The following is a 13,347-nucleotide window of genomic DNA, read 5'->3' on the forward strand; positions in this document are numbered from 1 at the left end:
TAGAGAGATAGACAGATAGAATATGCGATAATGTCTAAGGTTCTGATTGGCAGGGAAGGGAACATTTAATTTAAATTTCATCTATTGGTAGATTTCAGCTATAACTACTGATAAATAGATACACAATTAAGAACATGAGAAGGAAATAAAGCTGTCTGCCACTCGTTAGATCCAATAAAGAAGTAGTCTTTTATACAGTAAGAATTGCTCAGGTTTGCACTCTTTCCCTGACAACCGAAAATTAGGCAATTAATTAGCCTGACAAAAGCATAAAGTGGCATAAAGAAGTCAAATAATGATAAAAGATATTACTTCTGCTTCGGATTATGAGCCTCATGTTTTTGGATTTGGTTCTTATCTAATAAGTTGCCAAATGACCGGCACTCACTTATGTGGGAGAAAGAAGACAGAAGCGGGAACTGAAACTGTTCCTTGTGCTTGTGCAAATGAAGCCTATGTCCACTTCGGTCTGCATTCCAGATTCCATTTCTTGACCACGTTAGGGTGCCGTAGAATGTGAGGAAATCACCTCTCCCTCCCTCCCTCGTGTAGCTTTTATTCCTCCGCCAAACTTTCTAGATGGATTCAACTCTGCCCTCTTTAGCGCATCTATTAAAAAAGATGAGAAACCTTGGAGATGTTATAAAAACGCAAAGCGAAGTGAAGCAAAGCATGGAACCAAAAAGCCCTTGGCTCGCTTGGGAAGGTCTCCAGGTTCTGCTGATCTGATCTCCCATTGCCAGAGGAGATCCTTGCGCAGGATTGTTCTATTCTCCAGAGGACTTTGAGCATTCCCTTGCAGCAGCAACGGTGTGTCCAGCCTGGCTATCACTTTGCCAGGCAACCAGAACTAATCTTGTTCCCAGGACATCGTGAGGGTGGTGGACTTGGCAGCCCCCAGAAATTGCATGTTGGAGAACACTGAGGGAAAAATTTGCCAAGTGATCTTTTAAGGGGGTTGGGGGGGGGGGGGGGGAATCTTCTCAGAAATCTTCTCAGAAAAATGCTGTTTGAGATCTATCTCTCTATCACAATTTATCTAGTATATGTTACACCAAATTATGTACACTGTGCTAATCGAATAGTACAGAAATGACTAAATGAATAAATTTCAGCTCCAATCTTGAGGAAGGGGTGTCGAGGCAGTCTGCTTCTGCTCCAACACCACCAGAAGTCAGATAGATACTCTTCTTTCAAACATTAGAGAAGTTGCAGATGGATCATTTTTAAATTTCTTTAATACACAGAAATATGCCAGCATTGCACTTTCATTTCACTCCCACTTTCGAAAAGTCTATGGAGGAGGCTACTCTTCTCCCCATTTTTAAAGGTGGAAAGCTAAATCTCTAATCAATGTTTGCCTTGCAATGTTTGCCATGCAATGATACATCATAGTAAATAGTCTTATAGGCTAGGGAAGGGGAGAATCAAGCCTGGGGCCCAAATCTAGTCCATCCGGGTCACAATCCAACCCTCAGTGGGTTCCTAAGAAGACTGACTCCCTTTTCCCAAGCAATTGTGCTAACATACGCTAGACAAATAGATGAAATGTGAAGTGGCATATCAGCAAAGAGGAGTAAATTGTGAAGGATGCATTCAACTTGTTTTAAAACATATAAGAAAGATTTACTAATGCTTTCTCTTAAGCCAATGAGGCACACTGACATGCTTGACAGAAAGGAAAACTTCTTGATCTACAGACTTGGAGCTCTTGAGTCCATTCGGCCTCACCTCCATCCTTTCCTCCTTAGGAAATTTCATTTTCCATTATTCCAAACTGCCACTCTTGGTATCCACTTAGCATCACAGCTACCGATGGGGCCAGGCACCAACAGGTTTTGCTCTAAATATATTTTGAAATTGCTTGGTTGTTAGCCTATCTCTCTGTGTGAGTGTGTGGGAAGGAGGCTGTCTTGAGAAGCAGGGAGGCACAGATTGTGCAAAATCTGTTCCATCTGAATGTAGCAGATTGTCAGGCCCCTTCCGTTCCATTGTCCACATATTGATGGATTCCCCCCCCCGCATTACCCAAACTTGCATTTTTTCACAGTTGTACACATTTGAATTTCTGAGAATGAGCTTCCCTACGCATTGGGAAGAGCAATGGACTTTTCCTTCCTTCCTTCCTGCCTGTCTGCCTGCCTTCCTTTTTCTAGATGTGGGTAAAATCCATGGAGGCTTGGGAAACAATTTGCAAAACTGCAGAATCCATGTGTTGTGGGGAAAATACTATGGAATCTACAGGGCAGATGCATACACATCCAAACTGATTTGTGTCCATGGCCCATTTCTCCAACAACCCTATTCAAAAGTAAGATTTCATTTTTGCAGGCCACTTTTTAACCCTGGCTCATGCTTTTATATCTTGTTTTTTATTCATGTTATTAGAATGCCTGGCTTATTGATGACATGCCATAAAATTAGAGAAAGATGTTAAAGAACAAAGAAAACGATGTTAAATAACAGAGAAAAACAAAGAAAACGCATGGAAAATCACAGAACCTGATGTTACTGAAAACCATATTGCTGAAATTGGTACATTGCTATCATTGCTGACTCGATGGAGTATATGCTAATCTGTCAGCCTACACTCCCCTTTTTAAGATGCTGAAATCCCACATACCAGCTGATCCATGAGTGAGATGAAGGGAGAATAGTGCCAACTGAGAGCAATTGGCTGCATGATATGGGCCCTCCCCGCATTCAAAATGGAGAAACTGCCTGAACGTGCCCTTGAATCTTTCCTTTGTAAGACTGACAGGACAGGGCTCCTATTGCAGCACTTTACAGAATGCAGACTTACTTCATGCCACACCATTTCCTATCTGCAAGCCCTGTATTGCTTGCGGGGCTATCTGCAATGGTTGCTTCTTCCCTTCTAGCAACCATTTCCTGAAGCATCAACTGCTCTCTGCCTAATAGTGGGGCTTTTTCTGCACCATTTTGCATTTGATTTACCTGTTTTTGTATTGCCTTTATCTTGTATGCCATCTTAAAAGTGTCCTGCAGATATCTTTGAGTTAACAAATAAATAGGAATAGGACTGTCCCTAACACAGAGTTTGGTTTACCATGAAGATGAGAGGCTTACTATGGTTGAGAATGCACAACTGGCAGATGAAATAGTTTGTTAATTTGGATCAAAAGAGCTGCCTGTGATTTTGGATTTTCCATGGGATGGAAGCTATGAAGACATCATAATGATCCTCTGAGCTTTTACCATACACCACTGAGTAGAAATGTTTTCTCAAGCGTATGGAAGCAAGCTAAGATTCTGCCTCCAAACCCAATGCTGAGGAAAACATGTTTATGATTGACCTGTATCCAATGAAAAGACTTTCTGGTAATTTCTTTGATGACCTGCTATGTACATTTGGATAATTTGATAATCTAAATAATTGCATTTGAATGTGTTGTGCTTTTCCATGCAACCAAGAACTTCAAAGCATCATTGAGACGGACTGTCATAAGCAGCATGAAACATCAATAGATACTTTTAAAAACAGCATAAAAATATTAACATGGGTTTAGAAGTGACCTTGGTGATTAGCTGAAGACTATACCAATAACAAGGCCATTCCAAAAGACTTAAACTGAAATAATCCCACTGGTTGAAAAGATTTTCATTTTTCCCCCCATTTAGTATTATGAAGCACAGTGTAATACTGTATTATTTTACCCATTTTCCAGGCATGCATTCGGATCATTTAATATAATTGTATGTTTTATGTGCACTGAGGTGTTATAAAGCACTAAAAGATGAAGAAAACTGATGGTCTTATTATAGCACGGAACTACAGAACAGCCCAACAATTATACAGATGCATTCTTGTTAGTCCCCTCTTTCCAGCAGTATTCGTCAGCAACGATAAACATTGCCAGTGCTTACTTTACCAGTGCTTACTTATTAATACTTCAGTACTAATACATCAGCTTTAACTAAGTCTCAGGTGACCCGAAACACTCTAGATGTTGGTATAGTCCTTGCCTTGACTTGCACGCTTCAACAGTTCTGTTATTTTAGCTTTTTTTTGATATACATAATATACAGATCTGCTGGGTATCAGGGTCCTTGTTGGCATTCTACAGATTAAGTGAGGTTTAATTCCAAGTGAAATATAAACGCAGAAAAATTAACAATGCAGGAATGTGCACAGGAGCATACACAGTGCTTGTCAAATGTGGTTGTTGTGCTTTAGGGTTATATGTAGCCAATGAATCTTTGATGAAAAACAGAGGACCCCACCGCCAATGTTACAATGAGCTACAGTTTAGTCTGATAGACCAAACTGAAGAAGGCACAAGCATTTTAGTAACCAACACCCAACAGATGCTACACCAAGAATGAGCAACTAGAAAACAGTGGATCAGGTCTACCTCCTCCACCACAAAAGAAAAAACTTCACCTGGCCCTGTTTAACCCTATGCAGTTCCATTGTAGGTAAATATGAAACCTTTGCTTACACTTTCCTTTGGAAGGAACCAAAGAAACATACCTTCCTGCTTCTTGTATGCATTTGATCATATTCTTTCATGAAGTGCATTCTGGAATGACAAAGAGTTTACTGCCAGTCTGCCTGTGGAGTGGAACCCTTTAACTATGGCATTCATGCCATGCAAAAGCACATGTTGTCCTCTTTCAAGACATGTTGTCTTGAAATGCATACCAGTAGGTTTTACTAAGGGCGACTGTCCTTGTTTTCAAAATAGGGTGGTCCCCAAGTATCCCAGCTTTGGCAACCCTGAGCTACATGCTCTCTTGCCTCCTTACTAATAGTAGAAGACTACGCATTCACTCAGTGCTCTTGGGGAAAGGGGAAGTCAGCCCATTGGACTGGAAACGCAGAACATATGCACAACAGACTCAAGATCAAGGGACTGCAGGGATCTGTTGATGGGATTACAGTGGCCTCAGGATGGACTTTATCATCTGGATACCTAGAGTAGCCTAGAAAGTGACACAGGTTTTGGTGTCTACAGATCTCAGAGCCATCTTTATACACAGAAAGGAGTAGGGGACTAAAGCAACGGGGCTTGTAATAAGCAAACAGTATGAGGCCTCTGGATTGAACAAGCGTTGCATGGATACCAGGATGGAACCAGGACTGTCATCACTGCCCTTCAAGGTTCATGGGAAAACAGACAATGAGAATTATCCCATGTCTCCATGTTGTCCTATGACTCATATAGGAGGGTCATGTATGCATCAACAGAAAAAGAGGCCAAAAGTAAGCCTATTTGCATGAAATGTGTATATACCACATTATAAGCAGAAATGCACATTTGATATTTATTCTAATTTAAATAGGACACCTTTCCTTAGGGTGGCGTGCTGTAACAGGCTGTCCTCCATGCCTTGATCAATAATTTGATTGGGTGTTGCTGTTGGCCAAGTTCAAGACTTCTTTCTCTTGGTGCTTTATCACCTGCACTTAGTCTAGGCAACCTCAGACAGCGGACACCTTGGAAACAGAAAACAGCCCTCTGGAAGCCATTCTGATAGAGGACCACTCTTTAAGGAAAAACTTACTTGCCCTTCCTATGTGTGATGGAGCTATTCTTTGCCATTGCTATAAGGGTGGATTTATGGGTAGCATCCTATGGAAAATTGATTTTACCATATGTTGTTTTTCTTTGTCATTCTTAAAAGTGTCTTGCTTGTGTTTTATACATTATTTATGAACGATTCTCAGTAAATGTATAAAGAGAGAGGAAGAATGATGAAATAGTATAATCAAATATTTTGGCTATATTTCGTTGGGTTACTTTTTATTGAGTTTTATGTTTAAAGAGAACACTTGGCCACCATATGATCAGATCAAGCATGCATTTCTTTTTATGAAAATTATGCAATCCCAGAGCAATACGGAACATGTTCCCCTCATAAGGACTCTGTGACCTTCTCCTGCATGCTTGTCCTTCGCTCCGTGGGATGTCTGCAATCCCCTGAGTTTGGAAGGTTATGGGCATCCCAACTAGACTGTGCCCTAAGACAGGTAGCCAAATTTTCTCATGTATCTCTGGCTTTGTTCAACACAGCATAAGCATAATGCATTAAATAATTTTAGAACATCTACCTCTTCCTCTACATCAGCTTTCAACTTTAAAATGTTGATGGCAGCCATTGAAGGGGAAAAATAGTGTGACTCCATCCCTTCTTGTCTCTCTCTCTCTCTTTCTCTCTCTCTCTCTCTCACACACACACACACACTTCAAATGTCACTTTGACAAACTCTGCAAGCCTTGCAGTCTTTCATGTAGGTTATGCAAATGCTATACCCCCTAAACAGAACTAGGCTGCACAAAAACCCTAATAAATACCTTACTAAATTCTGTTGGTTTCCCTCCCTCACAGCGATTATTTCCTCACTGAAAATGATGGCATAATTCCTTAATGCTACTAATTCAGATTCAAGAGATACTGTAAAACTGAATAGGGGCCTCATCCGTTTCTGTCAGTGCTGTCTCCAGACAAACATTTCCTTCCCCATTTAATGGGTCAGTCCTTTATTTAGCCCTATAATCAAAAGCACAAATCCAACAAAATCAAATTCTTCTCTGCTAGTTGCAATTTAATTCTCAGTCTGCTTTCAGATTGAATAAGAAGGGACTGTTAATCCTTGTTGAAAAGGATGGAATTGCTAATGCAGTTAAGTACTACTTGACATGTTAAGTACTTTCCTTCTGAATGCAGAAATTAAGCAGTATATGATAAAGGGTGTTCTTCTTTTTCCAGTATGGTGCAAAATCCTCAGAATAGTTTTCCCTATTTGCAGTCCAGAAATAGAAATCTAAGTCTTTTTCATGTTATATCCAGAATTCCACTGCTTTCTTTGTCTTTTCTTCTATGGAATCTCATTTTGCTTCCTTCACCATTGCAGTATTTACCATATGCTTGATTTTGTCAACACAGTCACTTCCTATAAAAACATGCAGGGCACACACTTATTACCTTCAGAGCAGAACCTTGGGAGCTTGCCGGCTATGAGCACACAATGCAAGATTCACAGAGCAGTGGCGATGAACTCCAGTCACTTTCTCCTCACACCCTGCATTTCAGCAGGATGGCCATTTTAGCCATGGAGATTTAGGACTTCAGTGCCAGAGTGTGAAAAATCTTATGGTCTCCCAGGCTATGTTGGTCTCCTCAGATTTCCAGATGTTCTGTACTCTCTTCTGAAATCACCAGACCATGAGGTGCAATGCTTGCTGAGAACACTTGAGAAAGTTTACAATGTTTCTCTTAAACTGTGCAAAGCTCACTCTGGGTATGGTATGTTGGGAGAAAAGCATGGCGCCTGGGCATGGTCCTGTTTTAACCAGGAACAGTATATTCATTACATCACTGTCTGGAAGTAGCCAATAAAGACTTGGATTTGTGACAGAAATTAAAACAAAACATAAAGAATGTAAGACTTTGAATGACTGAGACTTTTGGCCAAATTAGTTCAACATTCTGTTTATTTTACTATTTCATGTCCCTCTTTCCTGCTAGACAATGGTACTCAAGCAAACTAATAATAAAATCAGAATGAAAACAAAACCTTAATTGAAACGTAAGCCACAATAACCACAATGGATTACACAGATTAAAAGTACAGCAATCAAAGAAATAGGTGGCACCAACCAATTAAACAATAAATAGAAGCTTCAGCATCAGGCCAGCATATGTATATTTTTGCTGACTGGCTGAAGGGCAACAGAAAAGGATCTAAGGAGTTCTAGAAGCTGGCAGAACACATCAGGAAAGTCCTTTCTCAAGCTCCTACCAAATAAATCTCTGATGGTGACCATACTGAGAGAGAAGGCCCATGGTAGAAGGCTTATATGGGAAACACCATCTGTCAGGTAACTTGTTGCCAATCCAACAGGATGGTTGGATTGTCTCCACAACAGGCAAGAAGGAGGTGAAAGGTGCAGCATATGACACGGGAGTCCCAGGTTCCCTGTAGCTGACTCTAGTCAACAGGTTGGCTGCAGCATTCTGGACCAGCTGAAGTTTTTGTGCAGTTTTCAAAGGTAGCCCCAGGTGGAGAACATTTCAGTAGGCTAAACAGGATTTAACTAAGGTGTCAGTGACCATGGCCAATCAGATGTCTGTAGGAACGCTTGTAGCTGGTGCATTCACCTCAGCTGTGCAAGGGTACTCAGGCCACCCCTGGAACCTGAGCATCAAGGCGGTGGCTGGATCCATCCATCACACCTTGAACCCCTGCTCCTGCATCTGCCTCTTAGCTAGCCAGCAGCATCTCAGTCTTGCCTGTGCAAAACTTCAATTTGCTCACCATGGCCTACATCAGGCACCCATGCTGGACTAGATTTGCTTTTTTCGGTTTAGGTGGAAGGAGAGGAACTGGGGGTGTTCACTTGCTTCTGGCCCCCAGTCAACAGTCCTCTTCCAAGAAGAGCAGGAAATTGGCACACAGGTACACAGGACACACCTGAAATTATGACAAGCAGATAAGCAGGGCATGAAAAGAGTGGGCCTCCTCAACTTTTGTTTCTCAACAACTGGCATTCAGAGGCATATTATCCCTGCGCCTGGAAGTGTCCCACAGACATCATGCCTTGATTGATTAATTAATTAATTTCAGCATGTGCATGTCAGCTTTTAAAAATAACTCTTCCAAGCTGGCTCATGTAAATGTAGACAATCTTTTAAAATTTAACAGAATATAACGTATGAAGTCCATATGTTACTGGAGTGGATCTCTGCAGGTGTAATTCTTAAAAAGCCTTCCCTTACCAAGGACTAAACTGGGTTGAATTCCATGGAACTTACTTGACTCTAGAAAGGCAGACCTGGTTAGGATGGCACTGTGAATGTCTTCCCAGGTTGGCTAATATTTCGTTCTGTAGCTTTTGACAACTCTTCCCAAGTTGAGAAGAGAAACTTCTCCGCTGAGAAGTTTCCAGTGACAAGTAATTGTTTGTTCAGTACAATAATATGAATATGAAAATGGACATACAGTGTAAAAAGATTCATTTGATGTGGACTAATATACAACAATGCCCTCTAGCGCAACATTAAAATGCTTCTAAAATCGTACATGTATAAAAACACACTGTAACAGTATAGCTAGTTCTATCCAAATAAGTAATAATTAGTATAAGCATAAGGGATACATGTTACTAATGATAATTGCTTCCCAATAAATGATGGATGCAGGCTGTGAAACTGAAGAAATGAAAACATCCAAATTGCTGGTAACTGCAAAGTCATCACTGAAGAAACACACAGTATGAAAATATAGTCATATCCCTTTTTATTCCCCGTCTTCCTTAATTGCTTTATTCAAAGAAAATTGAATAAGTCTTCAAGAAACAACTCTATAAAGCAGGTTTCCCTGAGCTGATGCTCTCTAGATGTTTTAAGCTACAATTCCCAATATTCAAAATCCGAGGCTATATTCTAGGTATGATGGAATTTGAAGTCCACAACACCTGGGGAGCACCAGGTTGGGGAAGCCTGCTATAAAATATCTTTATCCCCTTAAAAAACCCTCCCTTGAAGCATGCTGGTCAGTAGCTGGAATGTGGCCATTTCAGGAGGAATCTATCTGTAAATTCCAGGATTCACAGGAGAGATGGCCAGGGTTCCAGGGACTCAGTGTTGCGCCACTCAAACTGACAAGGTGCCTTGTTTGTAGTCAACTATCCTCTTCCATAAGCAGTACTTAACAGCAACAGCAGCTAACCTTCTTTCTGAGCTTCCTGTTGATTACTACTGACCTTCTGATCAGAGAGCATCGAAAGTTCAAGGAACCCCCAAGAACGTTTTTTTTTAAAGTATGAACCAAACTGGACTGAATTTGTAGTCAAAGTCATTCCTTCCATGGTTCTATTGGTGCTATATAAGCCATGACCTAAGTCTTAGTTGGTCCTCCATTCCTCTACACTCAAGGCACTTTTTGGTTTGGAGATATTTGGAGCAAGGAGTGGAAAAGGGGAGCACCAGGAGGAGGAGGAGGAGGAGGAGGACACTTCAGCTGTTCAGATCAAACCCTTAGAAACTCCTACCAGTGTCCAATTCAGTTTATAGTACACCAGCGACGGCTTGCATAGTGCTCTTTCAAGAATCGTGTCTAGTTGGCATGTCTATCTACCATGACTCACCCGCCGCCGATATCCTGGGCAGCCATGCATGCCAGCCTGTGTTCCATGGTAGAAGAAAGGATAAATCTTCTCAACCAACAAGTACAGCGATGGCCCAAAGAGGAACCTGCAGGTATCCACGCATTTTAACTGTCGTCACCGTCATTTCTTACCTATTTTGTTTCTATAATGCCCCATAGCCAAAGCTCTCTGGGTGGTTGACAATATATAAACTAAAACAATAAAAAGGATTTAAACTTAATTTAAAATAGCTTTAAAATATAGTAAGAATGCAATAAAAAGAGCCAGCAAGAAGAATCACCAGTGCAACTGGATAACCAAGCAGATCCTTAAAGGCTTCCACACAGGGGGCTGTCTTGATGTGACACTGAAAAAGTAGCAGATTTGGTGCCAGGTGGGTTGCAGGAGGGAGATGGTTCCAATGATGGGGGGCCGCCACAGAAAAGGCTCTCCCCTTAGTTGCCACCGTCAGGGCTTCTTGTGGGGAGTTGACCCTTAGAAGAAGGCCCCAGAGGTTGAGCATACTGTATGGGAAGAGTGGGGTTGATAGTGGTGCTCTAACAGGTATTGTGGTCCTGAGCCATGTAGGACTTTACAGGTTTAAACCAGCACCTTGAATTGGCCCTGGAAGCATACAGGCAGCCAATGCAGTTGGGCCTTATATGTTTGGACCTGGATGTCCTAGTTATTAATATAGCTGCCATATTTCACAGCAGCTGCAGCTTCTGAACCATCTTCAAAGGCAGCCCCACACGCAGTGTGTTGCAGTCATCCATTTTAGAGATTAAATTCAGAGCTGACTTACTGAAGCTGTCACATTACTTACTAAAGCTGCAGTATGGAATGAGCATCTCTGTGTAATTTTGCACCTTCCTAAATTTAAACTTCTTGTACTCACCACTTAAAATGGTAAACGAGAAGGCTCAAGCAGAAGGAAACACTTAAGAGTAACCCTCCTTCACTGCATGACACTTTCCTTCAGAATGTTTTGCTATTCAAAAAGAAAATAGCTAGAGAGAGAGAAAAATATATAATAATGTTAATATACTGAAGATCACAGAGTTGTAGTAGCATAGTAAATATTTGGCTTCCAAAAAGCTTTTCAGGGGTATTAATATTGTCTGTATTCTGAAAAGCAACTATTCAGGCAACAATGTTGATAGTGTAGAACTTGGTATCACATCTTGGTTTATCACTCCTGTCAATTACTTGGCTGAAAATAAATACACCGTTCTGCAAATAAAGGGTTTCAGCAACAAAAGTAGCATTCAGTTTAAGAGAGACTTTCTGCATGCAGCCTTGAATTGTCAATTTTATCTGCATCTCGCTATTTAAAACACCACGCATGTACTCTGCTTTCATAGACACATTTGCAACAGTGTATGTAATGTCGAATTCTTTAGAATCAGCACTTGAAATACATCATGCTGACAACATTTCTGATGATTGCATCACTCAGGGATAGGATATGGATACAAACTATCCTTGATATTAATGTGAAACTCCATCGAAACTGAGGGGTTAATGCCCAGAACTTATAATAAAATATCCAAGATAGGGAATTGATAGGGAAATGTTGAACCAGCTGCCTGGAGTGGTGGTGGGCTCTCCCACATTGGAGACATTCAGAAAGAAACTGGATGGCCATCTGAGTGGGATGGTGTAACGTGGTGTCATGCAACAGCAGAGGGTTGGACTCGATGGCCTTCATGGCCCCTTCCAACTTTACTATTCCATGATGCTGGGAAGTCTGGCTTGTTTGAGCTTAATGGGCTTCCTGCCTTTTTCCACGCCAGTGCTCAAGTTGACTAGATACACCACATCCCTCTCTTCAACTTCTGTCTTTAAGACAAAGGATGGTCTATGCATTAAAAAGCAAAGGACGTTTCCTCAAATCACACAAATCGTCCATTTGGCCCAAATTGGCACACTTGAAGCACATGGATCTAGGGATGTGTGATGACTCTGTCCGGGGGTGGCAATCCATTGGATTCCCTGGGCTTTGCTCCCCAGCTCCAGTCTGCTCTGCAGTGGCCAAGCCTCTGAGTTCCTGGCAAGCGTTCCCAGCATTCACGCGGTGTTTACCAGGAACTGCGTGGCGAGCGCTGTACAAGCAGTGTCCCTTTTCCGCACCCAGCACTGCCAGTGCGGGCTGTGCCGGGCATGGAAGAAGTTCAGTCAGCAAGAGCGCCATTCACAGAACCCCTCTAGTGTGCCTCCTGTCTGCGCCACCCGAGGAAGGCTGCTGGGTGGGGAAGGCTCGTCGCTGGGAACGGGGCCCGGTATGCCCCCGCAGCAACGCTTTGGGCGACCACACCTGATGGGGAAGTTTTCCAGTGGTGTGATTGTCACAAAAGTCATGAGTATTCCCCAACCACCGCTTGGCTGGGCTCGCTTTGTGTCGCTGGGCCAAACGTGGAAGAAAGCCAACAGATGTGAGATGGACAGATTGCAAAAGAGTCCATCCGAGCCCTACGTGGATCTACCAAGATGTACATTTTATTTATTTATTAAAACATTTTTATGCCGCCCCTTGCTGAAGCCTCGGGGCGGCTCACAACACAAAATAAAATACAATAAAATACAAAAATAACAATATAAAATAAATAACAATATAAAAGAAGTCGCCCAGGCCAGATAAATAAGCAGATATTGTTAACAATTAAAATGATGCTTAAATAAAAAGGTACATAAAAGCAGCTGAGCTGCACAGCTCACCCAAAGACCTCATGTTGCCCAATGTACACATCTCCCCCCTTCTTTTAATGTGCGAATCACAGCCTGTCTTAAATGCAGATTTCTGTGAGCTGCCTTGGCATTGCAATGAGTTGGACTGTTGAATTAGAATCTGGAGCGGGGATTGTGAAAACCATCAGATTTCCCCCTTCTATCAGATTCTTTACACATCCCGAGAAAAGTTCCTTAAAGGAAAATAAAGTATAAGTGTGCATGTTGATGACTGGGTTTTTAAATAGCTTAACCTTTGCATCAATATGTGGAACTCCTAAACACTGTTGGTCATAAGATAAATAATTTAGTACTGTTTAGCATATTGTTCCATAACTTTGATTAAACGATCTGGACAAAGTTCATGGTGTTCCTGCAGCTTTAAAAAAGATAGAAACCCAGTCTCCAAAAGCAAGCTCAGGAAAGGAACGACAAGCAAGTACACTTACTTGGGAATATGTTCAGCTGAACTATCAGTAGACACAATTAGGATTGTGTGCAGTGT

The sequence above is a fragment of the Varanus komodoensis genome, unplaced genomic scaffold (genome assembly GCF_004798865.1).
Source record: "Varanus komodoensis strain SLA01 unplaced genomic scaffold, ASM479886v1 scaffold31, whole genome shotgun sequence".
In the NCBI taxonomy this organism is placed as follows: Eukaryota; Metazoa; Chordata; class Lepidosauria; order Squamata; family Varanidae; genus Varanus; species Varanus komodoensis.